The sequence below is a fragment of the Cetorhinus maximus genome, chromosome 18 (assembly GCF_964194155.1).
Source record: "Cetorhinus maximus chromosome 18, sCetMax3.hap1.1, whole genome shotgun sequence".
In the NCBI taxonomy this organism is placed as follows: Eukaryota; Metazoa; Chordata; class Chondrichthyes; order Lamniformes; family Cetorhinidae; genus Cetorhinus; species Cetorhinus maximus.
In genome coordinates this window covers 66557797-66581501 of record NC_135896.1, presented here as the reverse complement: position 1 = coordinate 66581501, position 23705 = coordinate 66557797, and the positions used below count along the sequence as shown (strand labels likewise).

At 43.6% G+C, this 23705-nt stretch overlaps 1 protein-coding gene across 1 annotated transcript in view; it reads left to right on the top strand.

The window, feature by feature from the left end:
- The window catches only part of npas3 (neuronal PAS domain protein 3), a 1500089-nt gene that overhangs the window by 632472 nt on the left and 843912 nt on the right, over window positions 1-23705 (top strand). The window lies entirely within an intron of this gene.

Here is a 23705-nt window from a genome sequence, read left to right as displayed (position 1 = left end):
GTGAACTTGGCTAAAAGTGAATTTGCAAAAGCGCAAGTTACATATCTAGACCGTACCATTGGACATGGTAAGGTGGCTCCAAGAGATGCAAAAGTCAAGGCTCTCGTGGATTTCCCACTGCTTACAACAAAATGAGAAGTTTTGAGATTTCTGGGCATGAGTGGGTTTTACTGGAAATTTGTACCAAAGTTTAGCCGAGCAGTTGCTCCACTGACTGAACTAATAAAAAAGAACAAGAAGATTCAATGGACACTGGAGTGTCAGAAATCATTCGATAATTTGAAAATTGTATCAACTACGACACCAGTATTGGCAGTACCCAATTATGCCAAGCAATTCAAGTTGGCTGTTGATGTAAGCGATATAGGCATTGGGACTGTACTGTTACAAGAAGATGACACTGGAATTGAAAAACCGATAGGATATTTTTCACGGAAGCTGAATGTACAACAGAGAAGATATTCAATGATCAAAAAAGAAAAAAAACTTTGGGTTTGGTGCTCGCATTGCAGCATTTTGAAATTTATATTGCAAACAATTCAACAGAAACAATTGTTTATACAGACCAGAATCCCCTGAAGTTTTTGGACAAATTTCGAGACAAAAGTGTGAGGGTAGAGGTACATTTGCATTTTGCTGAATAGAGCATTCATGAGTGGGAGTGAAATCTTGCATCTAGCTAGGCGGCACCAAACAATATGTTTATATTACTAATAAAATTGGTACTTTGAAAGGGGTATTATTGTTAGGAGAGGTGCAGTTCAAAGGGCCTGGTGATACAATGAAAATTTACATTCAAAGACAAGTGTTGGGTATAACCTGAGGGGAGTTTGTGTGTGCAGAGCAGAGAGGCGTGTAAGCAAAGAGCCCTCATAAACTACAAGCAAGTCCCCAGCAGACAAAATCTTGATGCTCTCGGAGCTGCCAGAATCAAGTCTCAGCAGACTGCTCAGCATTGTGCTAATCAATACTGCTTGAAACCCTGCGACAGCATACAATCTGCTGCTGAATCCAGGGATGCTAGAGGGATGTATGAAGGAATCAAGAACAGGCGCAGCAGCAACCAAATCACCCATCTTGAAGACAAAGATAGGGATAGTTATCACTGAAACTAGCAAGCAGATGGAGAGGTGGATGGAGCAGTACCTTGAATTCTGCGCAACAGCAAACGTTGTCACTGAAAAAGCTCTCAGTGCCATTCCAGACTTTCCTGTCATGGAGGAGCTGGACAAGAAGCCCACCATAGTGAGCTCAACAAGGCCATTGACCTGGTAAATCCCCAGGAAGTGATGGCATTCCACCTGAAATCATCATAAGTGGAAAAGAGCATTGCTGCAGCATCTCTATGAACTTCTGTGTCTCTGCTGTGAGGCAAGATTTGTGCCTTAGTATATGCATGATGCAGTCACCTTGTACAAAAACAAAGAGAATTGCAGTGACCGCAACACTTACGGAGGCATCTCTTTGTTAAGAATTGTACAGAAGGTCTTTGCTCGCATTGCTCTGACCAGATTGTAGACCCTGGCATTACACAGTTACGCTGAGTCTCAGTGCGACTTGAGAGCTGGCAGATCAACAGTTAACATGATGTTCTCACTTCGGCAGTTACAGAAGTGCCGGGAACAGCGCAGTCCACTCTACATTGCTTCATAGACCTCAACAAGGCCTTCGACATTGTCAAATGAGGAAGACTGTTTAAATTCCTACGGAAAATAGACTAGCCGCTTGGATGTCACTTCTTCTTTCTACAAGAACACATGCAGTTTCATCAGTTACAGTCGAAGGTCATCGGAGGCTTTCAAGATCAGCAGTGGAGTAAAGCAGGACAGTGTCCTGGTGCCAACCCTCTTTCACATATTTTTTTCCATGTTGCTATTGTACGCATTTGGCAACTCAAGTGTGGGTGTCTACCTTCATGTCAGGGCTGATGATAAGCTGTTCAACTTGGCAAGTCTATGCGCCAAGACCAAAATGCGAAATATCCTGATCATGAATTGCTGTTTGCTGATGACACTGGCATCTGTTTTGGTCCCAGCTGATGTTACTACTGGAACAGTCAGTTCCCAGGGTGGAACCCAGCTTGATAGACCCTAACTTTTATTTTTTGTTTAGAAAGATGGAAGGCGGCTACTGAACAGAGTCACAGGAGTCTGCTGATGAACTTTTGACAAATGAATAAAACATTTATTAAACAAGAAAAGATGAACTATATTACAATACTCCTTCACCCATAACTATACATTCACAAATATATACAGATTACTAAGGATAACACAAGTTACAAAAGCTATACAATTCTCTAATGTTCACAATAAGTACACAGTCCATGTAAACCAATAGGCGACCTGTGGTCAGGCACACCGCACTCTCTGAAACCAAGTGACAGATGCTGCCCCAAACAAGTGCTATGAATCTCTCATAAACTTCCCCAGATGCTTATCACACGGTGAGCCAACTGGTCTCACTAAACTCCATCTTTCACACGAGGATTACCAATCTCCAGCCTCAAAGAGCTCGCTTTGGAATCTTCTCCCAAATGGTGCTTTCTCTCAGACACCCTCCACAATGGTCCACCCCCAGGGTTTCAAACAAATCTCTCCCCTAGATTGCCATGTGCATTCAAACTTCCTTCCACGCATCCTCTCTCAGATACTCAGTTGTGCCAACAGAACACCACTGCTTTACATGCCCATAGTAGAGAGTCACCAACCTTGACTGTCTCCTTGGATCTTCTGGCTTCTCACAAGCCTATTTTGCTTTAAGTCTGCGTCCTGCGGCTTTCTCACTTTTAAGCTTGGAGCCTTTCTTTGCTCCTCACTCTTAACTTCACTTAACAGGACCTTTTCCAGATTCCTGTTCTTTCCCTTTGACTAGAAGAATTTCTTAGGACCCCCCCTTCTGTTCTTTGGGGAAACCTGCTTCCTGTAACTCCCTCCTGTTCAGCTTCTTCTAGCTTCTGTTCCAACTTTAGTTTAGGACTTGCTATCTGTCCCTCTACTATGCTACTTCTGCAGGCAACTCCTTTCAATCTTAGAGCATAATCACCAACTGAACTCAAGCTGCTTTCGGTTTCTCTGTACCTATGTGGGCCTTCTGTTGCTAGGCAACTGCCCAGTTTTTTCTACCTTCTGTTTGTTTTGACTCCCATTCAAGAATCGTAAAGCCTAATTAAAATGCAGGCATTTTTTAAAGTGAAATAAAACTCAAATTCCCTCCCCTTTCTTAGCACACCAATATAGAAACACAAACCAAATTTAAACTTAAAGCTAAAACTCATCCCTAACACCAACAAATACAATATAACTTACTTAAACTATCTCTGGTTCCTAACACATCCTATACTAATGTTCATTTGCAACGACTTGTAGATTAGTGCTCTTGGGCCTGAAAGGCGTTTGGACTGACAATCAGTATCAAGAAGACCAGAGTTATGGGCCAGGATATAGAGACCTCACCTTTCATTAGCATTGACAACCTCACTCTTGAGGTTGTTAACAGTTTCACATACCTTGGATCAACAATTATCCTATCCCTTGACGCCGAAATCAGCACAAGGATTGTCAAGGCTGCAGCTGAGTGTGGACCAATAGCAAAGGAACCGAAAATACAAAGCTCTGTGTGTACCAGGCTTTGGTTCTCATCACCTTCCTTTACAGTAGCGAGGCATGGACAACTTGCAAGCCAAGAAAAGCAGCTGAACAGTTTCCATCTCCATTACCTCAGATGAATATTGAGCATCTCCTGTCAAGACAGAGTGCCGAATATGGAAGTACACTAGTATGCTGGAACGCCCAGTATGTCTGCCCTCTTGTGTCAGCGGTGACTCCATTGGCTGGATCGTGTGAGTTGAATGGATATAGGCCACATCTCCAAAGACATGCTCAATGGCAAGCTTGCTTTTGGCACAAGACTAATAGGGCACTCCATGTCGGCACTACAATAATGTCTGCAAGCAAGACTTCAAGTTGACCAGGATTGGAGTTGATGCATGGGAAGTCTTTGCTGTTGACCGGAGCACCTGGAGACAAGCAGTCAGGAAGGGTGTGGAAAAAGCAGAGAACAAAAGAAATGACCAGATGGCAGGAAAGTGATCCCACCAAAAGGGAAAAAACATCAGTCAACCTCGGGCCAATTCTATTCATCTGTGCCAGCTGTGGAAGGGACTGCCACTTGCAAATTGGCTTCTACACCCACAACAGACCATGTTCAATATAGAAATGACATACAACCCGGGCACAGTCCATTGTCTCCTGAGATGGATGGATTCCAATAATGAGTGCTTATTGTGCTCAGCAGCAATCTTATGATCTTTTCATGTGATAACGTTTATCATTTTTTCTTAAAAAACTGACCTACTCATAATAAATTGGAGTACTACTTTAAATTAGTGTTGAATCTTTAATAGAACGAGTGAAGTGATTTTGTGGTTTAATTCAACGTTTGCAGTAAGATGACTTGTACCCTAATGGCTTGTAATTAATTTTTCAGAAAATCATGTATATGATAGTCCACAGATTCAAGGCTTTATCTAACACATAACGTTCATTTCAAATCCTTAATTGCATTTAAATTAAAATTGGCTTAGCAGGAAGATAGATTGTGGGAATGCACCAAACCACCCAGCATGTCCTGAAGATGTGAGCATGAAAATGCAATTCTGTGAAGATGTGCATAATTATTTGGAGGTCATTAATTTTTATTCTGTACGTACCTTGAATAAGATGAGGTTTTTCTATTTTGTATAAAATACTTTTGTTTATGTCAGTAATTAATGTTATATTTACTTAGGTATCTACGGAATGAACAAAAGTTCAATCAGCTGCTCTGATTGAAGTTCTTAGATCTGCAGAGTGGTGGAATTTGTATCCAGTCTGACACTGTGACTTACAGAATTATCTTCATCTTGCTTGGTGGTGTTTTAATTCTACCAAAAGGTTGGGGGCAGGGGAGTTGTCATTTACTATTCACCAATCAGGCATTGATAGTAGTATTGCTTATTTTCTCATTTCATCACTTCAGCATGCCAACTTATCTCAATCCTAATTACAGTCAAGCTGAGAAGTTCCACGTATTCCCTTGATGATAATATTTTTCTGCTTGGATGAGTCATTACATTGTTTGGCAGACTAAAACACCAGTCTTTCATTGTTGTAACACTACCTCTCATGTAATACTGTGTCTTTTTCACTACTGTCTGTTATATGACTTTCATCCTTCTGTGACATTTCAAGCTGTACAGTACACAAACATACTGTGCTTCCTTCTATTTGACTGATTGGACAGAAGCCAGCTCAAGGATAGGAGAATGCATGGCTGTGAAGAACTGCTTAATGAGCTGTTATTGGAGCCTATCTGTCCTGCTGAGAGATGATGCTATTTGACCATGGTCAGGAAAATCCTTTACAGTTTGACTTTAGTAATGTACATGTACAAACATTTGTGCATGCCTTTATTCTACCATGTATATTATTTAATTTGTCAAATATTCAGTAAGTACCAAATTTTGAATAATTCAATAATAAAAGTAATCTCTAGGGATGAGCAGTTTATATTAAAAAAACGTTCAAATGAAAATTATCTATTATATAAATGACGGAATGGCCCCATTGTGGCATTAGAAGGGGGGGCGGAGAGTCTATGTAATAGGTGGTTTCCCATCTGTTTGTTCCAATAAGGATATCAATGCTCTAAAATGTACAAGTCTTTTAAAATCTTTTGGAATCTCACTGAATTTTGGTGCTTTCGGCAGCCTCTAGCGCAACAGCTTTGATAAGTTGCAACTAGACACAAATATTTGTTACTTATTTTTTCTCAAAATGGTTCCTGCACAGGAATTGCGATTACAATGTATTTTCTATGACAAGAACTTTTGTTTATGTAGCACCTTTAATTCAATGAAACGTCCCAAGGTGCTTCACAGCAGCCTTATAAAACACAGGGCGGGATTTTCTGTGCCAGCTGGTGTTGGGCATGTTCGACAATATAGCGAGAAGGCCAAAAATCTGTTTCACAACATCGTGAAACCAGTTTGCAGTCGTCCGCTTTGCCCGTCAATGGCGGGCCATGTTTTCCGCCGTCGGACGTCTGGGAACCTGCTTGTAACACGTCTGCATATCATTATAAGTCTATCCTGCCGGAATCATCCCCCGACGCTGGGTCATCTGACCACTTCAGTGGGAAAACATGCCGGTGCAGAACACGTCTTGACAAGTGTGACGTGCAGAAGTCAGGACTTACCATCAGAACCATGACAAGGTCTCCCCTGTCCCCACTTTTCACCCCACCAGCCTCCACATTCAAAGAATCATCCTCCCATTTCCGCCGACTCCAGCACGATACCACCACCAAACATATCTTCTCTTCACCTGCCCCCCCACCCCCCGTCACATTCCGTAGGGACCATTCCCTCTGTGACACCCTGCTCCACTCCTCCATCATCCCCCAACTCCCCATCCCCTTCCCACGACACCTTCCCATGCAATCGCAGAAGGTGCAACACCTGCCCCTTTACCTCTTCCCTCCTCACTGTCAAAGGCCCCAAACACTCCTTTCAAGTAAAGCAGTGCTTTATTTGCACCTCCTTTAATTTTGTGCACCGTATTCGCTGCTCCTAATGCAGTGTCCTCTACATAGGGATGACTAAATGCAGACTTAGTGACCGCTTTGCGGAACATCTTCACTCAGTCTGCAAGCATGACCCAGGCCTTCCTGTCACTTGCCATTTCAACACAACCCCCTGCTCTCATGCCCACATGCCCGTCCTTGGCCTGCTGCAATGTTCCAGTGAAGCCCAATGCAAACTGGCGAAACAGCACCTCATCTGCCGATCAGGCACTTTATAGCCTTTCAGACTTAGCATTGAGCTCAACAACTTCAGATCATGAAGTCTCTCCTCCATCTTTACCCCTTTTTAATTCAATTATTTATTTCACTTCTTTTTATTTCTTTTTAATTTTTTTCTCTTTTAATTAATTAATTAATTAATTATATCTTTTTTCCCCAACCAAACAGGACTATCTGTCACTTGTTTTTATGTTGTACTTTCACAGAGCGCTGACCCTTATTCTGCTCTTACCTTTATGCCTTTTGACTTTTATCTTTAACACTATCATTAACACCCATTTTGTCTTGTCTCCATGACATATTTGTCAATCCCTCCTGAGCTCCCACCTAATCCTGACTTTCTATTTTGCTCCCCCTGCTCCACCCCCATTAAACAGTGTAAAATCCATCACATTTCTACTTCTCTTTAACTCTAAAGAAGAGTCATATGGACTCGAAACATTAACTCTGTTTCTCTCTCCACAGATGCTGCCAGACCTGCTGAGTTTTTCCAGCATTTTCTGTTTTTCTTTCAGATTTCCAGCATCTGTAGTATTTTGCTTTTATATTAACATGATAAAGCAATTTAATAGTAACCGCAGAATTGTTTCACCTCTGCTAAAGAAAATGCTATTCTTGTCTAAATAGCTGCCAGTCTTGCTCGTATCTCTCAGCATTAATAACATTGCTAGGAAAAAGTACAGAGATTATTTGGTAAAAACAGACTTGAAAAGTTAAGAAACTTCAATTCTGTATCTACATCAAATAGTCCAACCTGCTGCACTCCATCCAGTGAATGCATTGCTTCATCTTACTCAATGTAATTGCATCCTGTGCAAATGGCATGGGGTCTCAAAGATAACTGACCTGTGCGAGAATGGAATTTTAAAAACAATGTGTTCCAAACCAGTTATGAACAAATAATAGTGTTGCGCAGGAAAGACATTTTGTCACCTTTGGGAAATAGTATTAAAGTTAACTCCAAATTACAGCCCTGTTTACAAACTGAAACTCTCATCTCTTTAAATGTATTCATGAAATAAAAATGGGACCTATACTTGGAGACGAGTATTGAGAAATAGATGTGGAATCCCACTTGGCTGTGATATCAAACAGAACTAGAGAAATGCAATTTACAATCCTACATAGGTATCATGGTACCCTGCAAGTGCTACAAAAAGAGTTTCTGAAGTAATTGTACCAGTACAACTCGATGGAAAGTTTCCAAATTATCTTAACCTTGTGGTTGTTTTTGTTATGAGCTTTTTGGAAAGCTGTTTCAACTTTGTGTACCTCTGTGAAGGTCATGCTCTGAACATTTGCCAATTAATTGCTTCTTGAAACTGGAAAAGAGCTTTCAATTGGCCCTGTTCTCAGGTAGAGGAGTGGAAATGCTTCTTGTGGCAGATAATAAAGGTCTCTCAATGAACTTTATAACAGAAATCTGCTAGAGAATGCTGCCTTTAGTTGATTCTTCAAGAGTACCAGATTTACAGCTTTGTTAGAAGATGGAGTTTTATTAATATTTGGAATCTGTTGCTGACAAGATCTGTATGATGAACCCACACATGTTAGGGCATGAAGACTGGTTAAAAGATTTATTCAGCCATAATGTGTCCTTCAGTATTCCACTGGGGAGGAACAACAGCTATCTTAGGGAATTTAGCAGTCCCTTGGAACAGTTCAGATTCAGAAGGATAATAATATGCATAGCTGAGATTGTGTCGACTGGGATCTGACTCAACCATTTTGGGGAATAGACCTTATTTGCACTGTATTCTTCATTTCTTAATTTTATCTTTTATTCGTGTCTTTTTTTCCCATTTTCCTACATTAAAAAGGACCACAAGCTTAAGTAGTTTGGTGGAAAATAACAAGGCTATTAAGTTAATAATGTTTTTGAATTAAGAAAATCTTCCATTTGGTTTGGACTGTTAAGCTTCTAACAGCCAGTTGGTGATGGAGGAGACCAGAAGGCCAGTCTTTACTCAGTTTTAAAGTTATTCATCAAGTGAAACATTAGAAGTGTATAGCTCTTAACTCTATTCCCGCCCTAGTGTTAATAAATGTCTCTTAATGTATGCTCAAGTAATCACCCAATCAATTCCCTCCACCTGTATATACAACCTTAATGTATACAATTAAAAGATTCCCTTTTTCTTTAAATAAAGCTTAACAATTAATATTCAAAAATAATATTTTAAAACATATCAAAGAAAAAAAATGATTTTCCATATTCTGTAAAAACCTTGCATTACAAAATGCCCCTTTTCTAGGACCCCCACTAATTTTATAGTACAAGCACTTCTTTTTATGAAACAATCAGATAATTGATGACTTATATCAACTGATTTGATCTTAGAGATTTCCTTTCTCTCCAACATTTGTTTCTTACAAGCAAGGTCAATCCTTAAACTTTTTTCACTTAACACTTTTTGTAGAGTGCATGTTATCCCACAAGGATTGTAACATCCAATGGGCAAACAACTTTCAGAATGCCAATTGTATAGAATTTCCCCTTAAATATTTGACAAATAGAATCCTTTATTCACTGCTTCCACAAGAGCCAGTGTTCCTGGAGCTAAAGTACTTTTAACAACTCTTTTTTACTTAGCTTCCCATTTCCACCCTCCAAACATATTATGAAAACAGCTGTACTTGAATACCCATCAGGAAGGTTAACATGACAAGCATCACTAAAAATGACTAATTTCATGTTCTTTGGGTCACCCAAGAATGGAAACGTAAGAATGCATTTCTCTATATTTAATTTTATTAATTTTTAATTTTCCTGAAATCATACTCGACTTTAGGGTGTTTCATTGTAGTACTTAGCTCCAATACATCACAACTACAACACATCTTGTCTGAGTGCATAACCATTTCAACTGACCAATCCAGCTTTGTTTCTTCTTTAGATGTGACATCAACTTTTTTTTGATGATCTGGCATGCTAAACGGGAATAGGAGTAACACCGTGTAAGTAGGATTGCTGATTCAAAGTTACTCTGGACCTGTCCAGCTTCATATCTAAACCAATATATTTAAAATCCCCTGAAGCTTGACTTCCAATCTTAAATGCCATTTAATCTTATTAATAACACATTCCTCAAATTCCATAGTACCACCCCATAAGAAACCGTCAACATGCATCGTGAAGATGCCTGAAAGTTCCCCTTTTTAATACCAATAAAACATTGCAGATCTACACTTGGTTGGACACAGCCTACTTTCAACAAAATTGAACTCACTGAAAAACATCATTCAGGCCATAAACTCATTTGTTTAGTTTCCATAGTTTCCCTTCTGCATCGCTTGCTTCTTTAAACAGTTTCAGATACATTTCTCTCTGAAATTTATCACCCTGCAGAAACACGGCTTTTATGTTGATATATCTAAAATCCTATGAAAACGTGGCCAAAAGAACTAAAAAGACTTTCAGTATTTTCCTGCTGTGGGATAGTACACTCTAACACCTATTTCACCCAGTCGCACTTCAAAACCCAGAGCAATGTGCCTTGCTTTAGCCTTATAAATCCCACCTGCAAGGACCTTTTCCATCTATGTGACAAGACTTGCTGGCCCTTATCTGGCACTTCAGAATAAATTCCAAATTCCTTCCAACTATCCTAATCATTTAGTTTTGCCTTTCTTATTAGTTTTTCCTTTAGTTTATTGGAAGTCGCCAAAACTTCACAATCATGATGACTTTTGCTTCTAGTTCTGTTTTGAGACTATCCTTCAGACCTCATTTCATTGTGTAATCTACTCAAACTATGGCCTGCACTTGCACTTCGATGTTTTTCAGAACTACTACTGTCAGATCTGTGCCCCACACAATCAGAGACTCTTTTGATGGTACATGAACGTATCCTAACCCAGAGTCACTCTCAAACCCACTTTTAGACCTTGCACTGCGTTTTCTTACTTTCCACTCTTTCAACCTAGTCTGTCAGTCCATGGACCTCGCTTCTTGGTCATCATCTTCAGCTTTTAACCAATATTTAAATTTGCCAATTGCTTTTCCTGCATATCCCACAATAGTTACATCCCACCGAACCCTTCTGGGATATATTTCACCCAAGTACCCACTTTATACAGTTGGCCTCTGGATGTGGTAGCCCTGCCCTGTGCATCATGATCACATGGCACCTACCACCATCCAGCCCCGATCTATCATATTCTGTTCCTTGGAACCGTCATTGCAAAACAAATGAGTAAGTGAAATAGAGGGTGCCTCATCGCCTTCTATCAGATGCTCAGATTCTGAGAGTTTGTAATCAATCCCGATTAACCATGAGGAATGAACAACAATAGTTTGATCACTATGTTGGATAACCACTGTCTTACCACTACTACCTAATGAGGACCGTTCCACTCCTTATGATCCTCACTTTCATAATGCACCAGATCTCCAGAGTTAAAGTCTATCTCAGATGGTCTTACACAATGCCTTAGAACCCTCTAATTTTTCTCTGAGACCTCGGTCTTGATGAAAGCCCTTCTCCCTCCATGTAAAGCATTTAAATGTGCTGAAAATTGGAACTGATTGTAGTCCCCTCTGGGTCTGGGGAACTATCGCCTAGCACAGAAGATAATTAGGGATTCCTCCCATAGATCAATTGATAGGCTGTATACCCACAAACCAACTGAGGTGAATTCTTTGCATGAACTGCCTATGCCAGTGCAGTTGTCAACTTGCAGTTTAGTTGATCAGCTAAGATTTAATGGGCTGTCTCATCTGTCACGGGTGATTCCTTTCACAGAATTCATTGCTGAAAGGATTTTCAGCTACGGTAATCATGACCACAATGTTCATGCTTTCACACATGTATCTAAACTAGTAATCAGCAAATTCCCCTCCATTATCAGTCAGAAGCTTAACCAGTGCCCCAAGTCCAATCCCTATCCTTTTCTCCATGAATTTATCCACAATCACTCTTTTGTCTTTGCCATGTAATACTGTAGAAAGACTAAATCTTGCTTTCATGTCTATAAAGTGAAAAATGAAAATATTTCTGTCTTTGTCCTATACTTTAGATCCATGGCAACTACCTCATTAAGGTCATGTGCCATTGGAAGGCTTACAATAGGACCTGGTAGCATCATTTTTACATATTTCACATTTTGCACAAACTTCTTGATCAACCACATCCTCATCAACCACACCTGCATCCTTTAGCAGGGTTCTTATTCTTTGACAAGATTGAGCCCGTGTAACTTTAAAACAATTTGCTTTTATTCTCTCTGATTCTTATCACCTGGTGCAATTAATTCTTCTCTAACATTCTGATAGAAACATCAGGTTTTGTTAATAATAATGCCATGATTGGATAAACTGCAGATCTACTGAATTTCCAAAAATAATTGCTTTATCATACTCCATGTCCAGTTTCATTTGTGTCTTTTTTCATGGGAGGCTTAATTAATAGCAAACATCTCACTAGAGACACATCAGCACTAATGAAGTGAGTTACTCAAGCTATTTTGCATGGAATCACCACTCTTTTTAGTGATCTTAATGTGTTGTCACCTTCGAATGTAAAACAATTAGAACTTTCATACTCCCTGACCTTGCAACGAACCTCACTACTGAGTGAATCTAGATAACATTTTAACCAATCTGTTCCACATACTGTAGAGGTGCAACCACCATTTTACACCATACAGTTAATGAATTCACAGCTAATACACTCATCACAAGACTAAAACTTCTTGTGACTAGTTCAATTCCTTCAGACTGATTATTATCGCATTATCATCGTCTCCAGCTTCCGACCTCTCTGTTTCTTGCATCATTTCGAGAACTCTGTTGTTCTGCTTTGAGCAGTTCATCATATAATGATATTTTAAGTCACCACTGAAGTACCATTTAACAGTTCCCCGGGCATTCCTCGGGTTCATTTGCCTAGTATTGCTGCTCTAATCCTGTCATCTGCTATGGTATCTAGATCTGCTATAAAGTGCTTTCACCCTCATTCCTTCTGTCTCTAACTCTTCCATTGTACTGATGCCTGCATCCAGTATCTGGGCAATCTTGAAATGCTGCAATCATTGAGTCCTCCATACCTTTGTGACACCATGGAATGTCCCATTTGTGCCATCAAGACTGCTGGAAATTACTGCATTCCCAGGAATTTTTACAAGGCAGCAAATATCTGATCCAAAATGGGGTCTCTTCCTGAAACCTGAAGCCAAGTCAAGACCAGGAACCTGTCCATATGTGACACCTTAGCACAATCCAATAATTTAAATGTAAGCACTGAACCAGAAATCTCCAAATTGAATTTCTTCACTCATGCAGTCTGTTAAAGTTCATGATATATTCCTCCACTGTTCTACAATCTATCATAGTCTGAACATGCCTCATAGGCATCCAAAAGATCATATTTCTGTTAAATTTCATCAATGAAACTTAATAGAAGAGCCAATTCTTCATCAGTATCGAACTGACAACGGGCATCCAGCTCACAGCTTCTGATTTTACTTTTGTTAGGAAGTGACAATGTCAAGGCCATAACTTATTTTCTCCTTGGTAGGGTCGTAACCCATGTCCACATATCTACTTCATACTTCCACTGGTCATAAGCTTCAGACTCTGAGAACATCAGCGGGTAATCATATCCTAACAATTTACACTTGCTTTCAGCTATACTTCACAGAAGATACTTGGATTGCATTCTTCAGTTTGAATTTTTTTCTTTTGCGTTGTTTCCAACCTTCACCTTTAGGCAACTATTGTCGGCCATCATGTTAAATTGATAACAGCCAGTTATTGAGGTAATCTTTATTCGGTTTTAAACTTATTCACAGAGTGAAACTTTGCAATTGTGTGGTGTCAATAAGTGTATCTTTATACTCTTTTAGTTAACAAAAATCAATAAATTAAATTAAATCAATAAATGAGAGGGGAGAAAACCCTGATGGGGCACTGTAACAAAAACAAAATGTCAAATGAAACTTACACAATTAAATTAAAATATAATTCCCAGGGGTGATGATGCATCCAGTCCCCCCCAGCGCCCACCGGTCACAGAAGGCCTCAAGCATACAGGTGGACACTGAGTACTCCCTCTCCAGGGCCACCCAGCCACAGACATAGTTGCGGTAGAGGGGCAGACAGTCGGGTCAGATGGCCATCTCGACTGCCTGCTGGCTGGACCTGTTGATGGCCACCTTGGCCAGGCCCAGGAACAGGCTTACAAAGAAATCCTCCTCCCTCCCAACCCCCATCAGCATGGGGTGACCAAAGATCAGGAGTGTGGGGCTGAAGTGCAACCAAACATTGGGGAGCAGCCCCTTCAAATAACTAAAAAGGGGCTGCAACCTCAGGCAATGCACATACATGTGGAACAGGTCTCCCCTTGATGGCAGAAAACATGCCTGGGAGTCCATGAACAACTTTAATTTATGATTGCATGGCACTGCTGCATGCAACATCCTCCACACCAGGTCCCCAATGGGCAAAGGGAGGACTCTCACATAGAGAGCCCTCTACTGGGGATCTCCCCCACCACCAAGTGGTAGGACAGCATGTCATGGCGTGTCCTGATGGTGGAGGAAGGCAGGGAAGTGGAAGGTGTGCTGCAGCAGTCCATACAGGAAACTCCTCCGCACCAAATGGAAAGGCGCAGAGGGAATTTCCGTGAGATGGATCAAGTTGTGGGGTTGTGGCTCCCAGGGGAGGTGTCAGGACGCAAGACGGATGTGGAATTCTGTCCAAATGGGGATCAGTTTGGATGGAAGTCTACTGCATGCTTGAGCTGCCTCGACGCCACAAGTGCTGTTTGGTCCGAGCACCACCATTTTCAGACTGTGGATTGGTTTGACCGCGAGCTGGACATCAACAGACACATGCCTGGCAAGTTCTTGCGGCGTCATCCAGCATGTCCCTGACTCTGGTCACCCCAGTGGCCGCTGAGCCCTCCCGTCTGCCAGCCATCAGAATCCATATTGATGGAGGTATGGATTCCTGAGCAGTGGCTCTCTGGTGATAGCTGCTAGTCCTGATGGGAGGGAACTCTGGCATGAGGCAACCATGTTCCAGACATTGATCAATCCCCTAAAGAAGACAGGCAACTCCTGAAAGGAGGCAATGAGAACTCCCAGGTCTATAAACAGGAGCTACAGGTCATAGTTGAGGCTGTGCATCTGGTGGAAGAAATACGTTGCTAGGGCACACCATCGGAGAGGAGGCTCAATGTAAATGTATCGTTGCAGGGTCTGGAGACAGAAAGTCGCCAATTGGGTGCGAAGGCATACCAGTGACTACCCACTCTCCCTAAGTGGGAGAGACAGAATCTCAGCAGTGACCCAGTGCATCCTTTTTTCCTAAAGAAGCCATTAAGCCTCTTCTGTATTTTGGTGACAAAGTCCGGGGGAGGGATCAAAGTGACCAGCTGGTACCACAGCATTGCGGCGATCAGCTGGTTTATGACTAACACTCAACTCCTGTAGGACAGCAGTCGGAGCAATTCTGTCCAGCACCTTAGGCAAGTAGTGACTTTGGCCTCAAGCTCTTGCCAGTTCACTGGCCAGGATTCCTCAGCAGGACAAAGATGGACTCCCAGCTAGAGGAGATTGGTGGTACTCCAGGCAAAAGGCCTGAGCTCCTCTGGTAGGAAATCCATCTGCCACTGACCAACTAAAAGTCCAGAACATTTATCCAAGTTGATCCTGGTGGAGGAAGCTGCGGAGTAGACTTTTTGGCATTCTCGCATCCTCTGCAGATCAGCTGGGTCCATGAACATGAGTACTTCATCAGCATAAGCTGAAAGGACTACTCTCACACCTGACCTGCACAGAACCAATCCTGAGGCACAGGAAAGGCTTCATGCAAATAGAATAGCTGGCCAGACATGGGACCGCCCTGACGCACTCCTCTCCCAAAACGAAGGGGTGCCGTCAAGGACCCGTTATGCACTATGCGGCAGTGTACAGAAGTTGGATCCGGTTGTAAAAATGTGTCCCGAACCTGAAAGCTCGAAGAGTCCCTATAGATATTTGTGATCCACCCTGTCAAGCACCTTCTCATGATTGAGAGATAGGAAGGCGCTCGACAGACCAGCTCTCTAGGAATGATGAATCAGGGCCTGGACCAGATGAATATTATCATAAATGGTCCAGGCCTGGCACCTTTTAGGACTGGTCAGCGTGGATCATGTGAACCACGTGACCCACCCTGACCAGTCCTCCCACAAAGCTCTGTGAGCATCCTTGCTGGGTGGATCCGTAGAGTGTAGAGCAGTGTAGTAGGCTCTGGTATGTGTCCTGATGCCCCCGGATCTGAGACAAGGGATCTGTTATCAGCCAGCAGGGTAAAGAGCAGCTGATGAACTCCGTGCCTTTTCCTCAGCGAGTACAAGAAGGGCGAGCCGCGGCCCAGGTCTTTAGGAACCCGGATCCGCGACTTCATGTACGTGCCGCAGGACCCGACAAACTGCAGGCCCCTCAGCACGCCTTTCTTCTCTTCGTACACTGACGCAGGGACGGGTCCGCGTCGGGCTGACTGAGATGTGACTCCAGGTTGAGCATTTCCTTCTCCAATTCTTCGATCCTGGATTTCCGCCTCTTTGTCGACCCCTCGCGTACTCCTGACAGAAGATTCGGATGTGAATCTTGCCCACATCCCATCCTAGCCTCAAGGAGGGGAAGCCACCTCGCTTCCTTCTCCAGCTGGCCCAGAAAAGATGGAACGAGTCCAGGAACTGCTCGTTCTTCAGCAGATTGTTAAAGTGTCAGTACGCGGACCCCATCTGAACACAGAACGGAACAAGTTCCGCCCACACCAGGTGGTGGTCTGAGCACGACACCTGCTGCATGGAGGCCAACAGAATGCAGGACATGAAATGCCTCAGAAATATAAAGGCAGTTGAGTCTGGCGCTCCAACTGCAGGCCTCGCAAAAGTGAAGATGTTGGAGCCAGGATGGAGATGTTGCCAGATGTCCACCAAGTCGAAGGATTCAACTAGGTCCCTCAACTTCCTCACCCTAGCGAGTGGTACTGGGCACCAGGTCGTCCCTGGCCCCGAGCATGCAGTTAAGATCTTTCCTGCGGACAATGCACTTGCCCAGGTCAATGGAGCTAAGATGAGTGGACACTTGCTGCAAGCTGTGCACCCAGGGGAGCGTACACATTCACAAAATGAAGCGTCACACCCCCAGGCAGACAGTAAGGTGCAACAATCAGCCTGGCACAGCCTCCTTGAACCTCAAGATCTCCAGCTGAAAATGTAAGGCCAACAAGATAGCCACTCTGCCAGAATCTGAGGCTAGGTGACTCGTGTAGACCCCCTGCCCTTGCCACTCCAGGTGCCATGTGGCTTTGTCTCCCAGAATGGTGTGGGTTTCCTGTAGGAAGCACACCGCATACATCCCATCCTTAAGGATCGAGAAGTTCTGAAACCTGGGCTGTGCTTCTCTGCTGCCATTGATGTTAAGGCTGGCTATGGTTATCTTCATTGTCGGAAATATGTGCCACAGTCACCAGCCCCCAGTGTAAGTCAGAAGGAGAGGATTTTTTTAAGTTTTACTCTCCTTCAGGAGCCCAGTGAGAAACATGTGGAACCACCACTTGGTGTACCAACTCATCCAAGGATGGACCAGAACATCAGCGGAAAGGAATGCCAATGGTTCAGGGCTGACTGGACTCTGTCTTGGTGACTGCAATTACTCGGTAAAAAATCCTGGAGTTCCTTTATGGGGATGAGTGGGGAGTCGACAGCAGGCTAATTCACAGAGTGAAACATTGCAATTGTATAGCACCTAATTCTACTCCCCCACCAGTGACAGTAAGTGTATCTTTATATGTGCTCAATTATTCACCCAATCAATGCCCTCCACCTGTATATACATAATTTTAATTTGACTTTAAAAAATTATGTTGGCATATTTTGGAAGTTATATTTACCTAACATTTTAGGTAGCATTTTCCTTTTTGGCTGGGGACTTTGACATAGGAATCAAATGCGGGTCCTGACACCACACCACGTCATGATTAATCACCCTACATTGATTTTGGCTAGGTTGGCTAATTAGTGGCCAGAGAGTGTACTCACGGTCCAATTAAGGATGGCAGATGGACTCTTAAAGCTAGAGGGCTGATAAGAGCATGGAAGAACCTGTAGCCTGCCTTTGAAGCTAAGGAGGAGAGAAAAGCACCCTCTTAGCACTTTAAAAGTATTTGAAGTAAAAAATAGCTGTGAGAACACCTTAACAGGATAGCCTGTGGAAGCAGATGTGGCCAGTAAGGTAAGGGGGCCTCAAAGTCATCCTGGAGTGGTGGACCCTGGTCTGCTGTCAGGAGACTTCCTCCAAGCAGCTGCCATGCTCTCAATGCCACAGTGCCTTATTTAGCCTTTTAAACACCTTAACAAGCTGCCTGCCACTTACACATGGGTAGCCATTCCTCCCTGACCTGGCCTCCAGGAAAATGATCCAGGAAAATTGTATGGTTTCAGTAAATTGGCAAGTCAGCCGGCGGTGCAAAATTACGTGCCCTCCTATCTCAGTTCCAGCCATCCAAATCGGGGCCAAAATACTGCCCTCTACATTAAGGTTTAACTGTGAAAAAAAGTTTCTAATATGCAGGGGGAAATTTTTCAAGGAATTGGAAGTGAATTTGGAGGCAGGGTGAGGTGGGCTGTGGGAAAATCATGCAAAAAAAATTGTGCCTTTCTTTTTATTTGTTCACAGGCTAAGCCAACATTTGTTGCCCACCCCTAATTACACTTAAGAAGGCAGTGGTGAAGCCACCTTCTTGAACCCCTGCTATCCATCTGGTGCAAGTATACCCACAGTGCAGTTAGGTAGAGAGATCCAGGATTTTGATCCAGTGACAGTGAAGGAACTGCAATATAGTTCCAAGTCAGGATGGTGTGTGACTTGGAGTGTGAACTTGCAATTGGTGGTGTTCCCATATATCTGCTGCCCTTGTCTATCCAGATGATAGAGGTCGGGGATTTGGAAGGTGCTGTCGAAGGAGGCTTAGTGAGTTGCTGCAGTGCAAGTTATATATGGTACACACTGCTGCCACTGTACATTGGTGGTGGAGGGTCTGAATGTTTAAAGTGGTGGAAGGGGTGTTGATCAAGCTTCCTGCTTTGTCCTGGATGGCATTGAACTCCTTGTGAAGCCACACTCATCCAAGCAAGTGGAAAGTATTCTATCACTGCCCTGATTTTTGCCTTGAGATGGTGGGCAGACTTTGGGGAGACAGGAGGTGAGTTTCTTGCCTCAGAATTCCTAGCCTCTGACCTGCTCTTGTAACGACAGTATTTATATAACTGGTCCAGTTCAGTTTCTGGCCAGTGGTAACCACCCTCACCCACACCCCCAGGATTTTAATAGTGTAGGTTTCAGTGATAGTAATGCCATTGAATGTCATGGGTAGACGATTAAGTTCTCTCTTGTTGGAGATGGTCATTGCCTGGCAGTTGTGAGGTGTGAATGTTGCTTGCCATTTGTCAGCCCAAGCCTGAATATGTCCGGATCTTCATACATATGGACATGGACTGCTTCAGCAACTGCAGGTTGCAAATGGTACTGAGCATTGTGCAACCATCAGTGATCATCCCCACTTCAGACGTTATGATGGAGGGAAGGTCATTGATGAAACAGCTGAAGATGGTTGGGCCTAGGACACTGTCCTGAGGAACTCCTGCAGTCATGTCCTGGGACTGAGAAAATTGGTTTCTAACAACCACAGCCATCTTCCTTTGTGCTAGATATGACTCCAACCAGTGCAGAGTTTTCCCCCTGATTCCCATTGACTTCAATTTTGCCAGGACTCCTTAATGCCACACTTGATTAACTGCTGCTCTGATGTTAAGGACAGTCACTCCTGCCTCCCCTCTTGAGTTCACATATTTTGCCCATGTTTGGAACAAGGCTATAATGAGGTCAGGAGCTGAGTGGCCCTTGGTAGAACCCAAACTGAGCATCAGTAACCAGGTTACTGCTGTGTAAGTGCCACTTGATAGCACTGTTGAGAACACCTTCCATCACTTTGCTGGTAATTGAGAGGAGGCTGATGGGACTGTCATTGGCTGGATTAGATTTGTCCTGCTTTTTCTGGCCAGGACATACCTGGGCAATTCTCTATATTGTAGGATAGATGCTCGAGTTGTATCTATACTAGGACAGCTTGCTCAGGGTATGGTTTCTTCTGGAGAACACTGCCGGTATGTTGTCAGGATCCATAGCCTTTGCAGTATGCAGTGACTTTAGATGTTTCTTAATATCACGTGGAGTGGATGGAAATGGTTTAAGATTGGCATCTGTGATGCAATGGGGTGCTCAAAAGGAGGACAAAATGGATCATCCATTTAGCATCTCTGGCTGAAGATGGTTGCAAATGCCTATCCTTATCTTTTGCACTGATGTGCTGCACTCCCCCATAATTGAGGATGCAAGTACTTGTGCAGCCTCCTCCTCTGTTTAGTTATTGAATTTTCCACCACCATTCAAGTCTGGAGGTAGCAGGATTGCAGAGCTTTGATCTGATCCATTGGTTATGACATCACTTAGCTTTGTCTGTTGCGTGCTGCTTTCTCCGTTTGGCATGCAAGTACTGTAGTTTTTTAAAATTAATTCATGGGATGTGGGCTTCGCTGGCTGGGTCAGCATTTATTGCCCATCCCTAGCTACCCTTGAGAAGGTGGTGGTGAGCTGCCTCCTTGAACCGCTACAGTCCATGTGGTGTAGATACACCCACAGTGCTGTTAGGAAGGTAGTTCCATGATTTTGACCTAACGACAGTGAAGGAACGGCGATATATTTCCAAGTCAGGATGGTGAATGACTTGGAGGGGAACTTCCAGGTGATGGTGTTCCCATCTATCTGCTGCCCTTGTCCTTCTGGATGGTAGTGGTCGTGGGTTTGGAAGGTGCTGTCTAAGCAGGCTTGGTGAATTCCTGTGCAGTGCATCTTGTAGATGGTACACACTGCTGCTACTGTGCAGAGGGAGTGAATGTTTGTGGATGTTGTGCCAATCAAGCGGGCTGCTTTGTCCTGGATGGTGTCCAGCTTCTTGAGTGTTGTGGGAGCTGCACTCATCCAGGCAAGTGGGGAGTATTCCATCACAGCCCTGACTTGTGCCTTGTAGATGGTGGACAGGCTTTGGGGAATTAGGAGGTGAGTTACTTGTCGCACAATTCTTAGCCTTTGACCTGCTCTTGTGGCCACAGTATTTATATGGCTAGTCCAGTTCAGTTTCTGGTCAATAGTAACCCCCAGGATGTTGATAGTGGAGGATTCAGTGGTGGTAATGCCATTGAATATCAAGGGGTGATGGTTGGATTCTCTCTTGTTGGAGATGGTCATTGCCTGACACTTGCGTGACGCGAATGTTACTTGCCATTTGTCAGCCCAAGCCTAGATATTGTCCAAGTGTTGCAGCCCTCAGTGTTTCTTCTAAGTGGTGTTCAACATGGAGGAATGCTGATTCATCAACTGAGGGAGTGTTGTAGGTGGTAATCGGCAGGAGGTTTCCTTGGCCATGTTTGATCTGATACCATGAGACTTTAAGAGTTCTAGAGCCAATGTTGAGGACTCCCGGGGTAACGCCCTACCAACTTCATAACCATTGTACTGCTACCTCTAGTGGTTCTGTCCTACCAGTGGCAAAGGACATACCCAGGGATGGTGATGGTGGTGGTGGTATATTTTCAGTAAGATGTGATTTGCTGAGTATGACCATGTCAGGCTGTTGCATGACTAGTTTCTGGGACAACTCTCCCAATTTTCTCACAAGCCCCCAGATGTTCATCAGGAGGACTTTGAGGGGTTGTGAGGGCTGGGTGTGCCATTGACATTTCCAGTGCCTAGATCAATGCCGGATTGTCGGTTTGATTTTATTCCTTTTCAACTTTTCTATCATGGTTGGTGCAACTGAGTGGCTTTGTAGGTCATTTCAGAGGACAGTTAAGATCAACCACTTTGCTGCTGGTCTGAAGTCAGATGTGGGCCAGAACAAGTAAGGGCAGAAGATTTCATCCCCCAAAGAGCATTTTACAACAATCAATGATAGTTCCACTGTCACCGTTACTGAGAATAGCTTTCAATTCCAGATTTACTAATTAATTGAATTTATTAATTGAATTTAAATTACACCAGCTGCTAAGGTGGAATTTGAACCCATGTCCCCAGAGCAGTAACCTGGGCTTCTGGATTACTTGTCCAGTTACATTACCACTAAACCACCGTCACTGCCTCTTTGCACTTTTCCTGGAGGGGGCTTCTCTGAGAAGACAGTAATTTACCCAGTTGTGGTGGGAAATCAATTGAGGTACATAAAGAGGCATTTCACTGTAATTTTACAAGAGCAGTGCAATCCTCACAGTGCTGCATGGGTTCCACGTTGCATCAGCATCTCATCAACTCTGATGAGGTGGCTGCAGAGAGGGAAGTTGTTGAGCAATGAAACTTATATTCAGTCAGTAGTATACAGGGGGAAAGCAGCTGTGGTTAACTTAGCACCGGCATACACTATCAAGGCAACTGAACTGCAGAGCTGAGTAGATTAGAGGTTGCACCTGGAATTCAAGTCCACCGATTCAGAGGTTGGGTGGATCACCAAGGAGGAGCAGCAGGGTCAGCATCAAATGCAGTCTTTTGCAGCGGAACAACTGGGGGCAAAAGGTGGGAGAAGCTGCTACCCTCACCACAAGAGTTACTGATAAAAGTTCAGTTTTTTGGACCTTTTGGAGCAACCGTGCCACCTAACGCTTTGCCTCTTGCAGCAGGTAGTAGCTGACCTTTGTGCCCTTTGGAGGAGGACATCTGGACTCAAGGAGCAGGTGAATATCCAGTGTCCCTTACAGTCAAGTTGACAGTGGCGTTGAATGCCTTTGCGGACATGTCAGGATATCTCACTTGGCTACTCATAATTGCATCACTCAGGTGACTATAATTAAGGTCATCAGATTATCTCACCTTCAAGGTGAATGTACCCAGTCAGGCTCAGAGGGCTGCAGGCTTCACCTGTATGGCTGGATCCCCTTAGGTGCAGGGCATGCTACACTACACCCATGTGACCATCAAAGCCCCTTTGGAGCAGCCAGGTGCATTTGTTGATAGGAAGGGATTCTGCTCCTCCAATGTTCAGCTGGTGTGTGACCACCACAAAAGGATCATGCAGGTATGTGCAAGGTTTCCTGCCTGTTGCCATTATGCTTTCAACTTGACGCTGCCTGATGTGCCTCAACTGTTCAGGCTATCGGAAAGCCTGCGTGGATAGCGCCTGGATGACATGGACTTTCCGCTGAAGACATGACTGATGACACTGTTATCGAATCCCATAGCAGAGGCATATGAGCAATAAACCATTGTCTTTTTTCCACCACGGACAACCATTGAACAGGCCATTGGACTCCTGAACATGCGGCTCCGGTGCTTTGGCTGGTTGGGGGGTGGGTGGGGGCGTCCTCTGAAGTCATGTGTAATGGTGGTGTGCTGCACCCTGCACACATGGCACTACAAAGAGAAGTAGAACTGGAGGCAGAGATTGAGGATGAATCCTCAGTATCCTCGAAAGAGGAGGGAGAGGATGGTTAGCCAGCACACAATGTCCATGCAGAGGTTGCACCGAGATGTCTGCGCATTGACCTGCATGCCAAGGAAGCTCGGGACCTCCTTACCCAGACAAGATTCATTTGGGTATGGGCCATCCTGGACTGCATTCATGCTATCCAGACCCTAGTGTCACCAGTAGTGGGTGCTTTCACAATCCATCAAAGCATACTCTTCTGGTTTGAAATAATCCATAACCACTACTTCACGCACGTCAACACTATGACCTACAGCATTTACAAGATCACAACCAAGCAACCCCTAAAGGTGCTTTTGCAATGGCCCAATATTAATGACATAATAACAGCAATTTG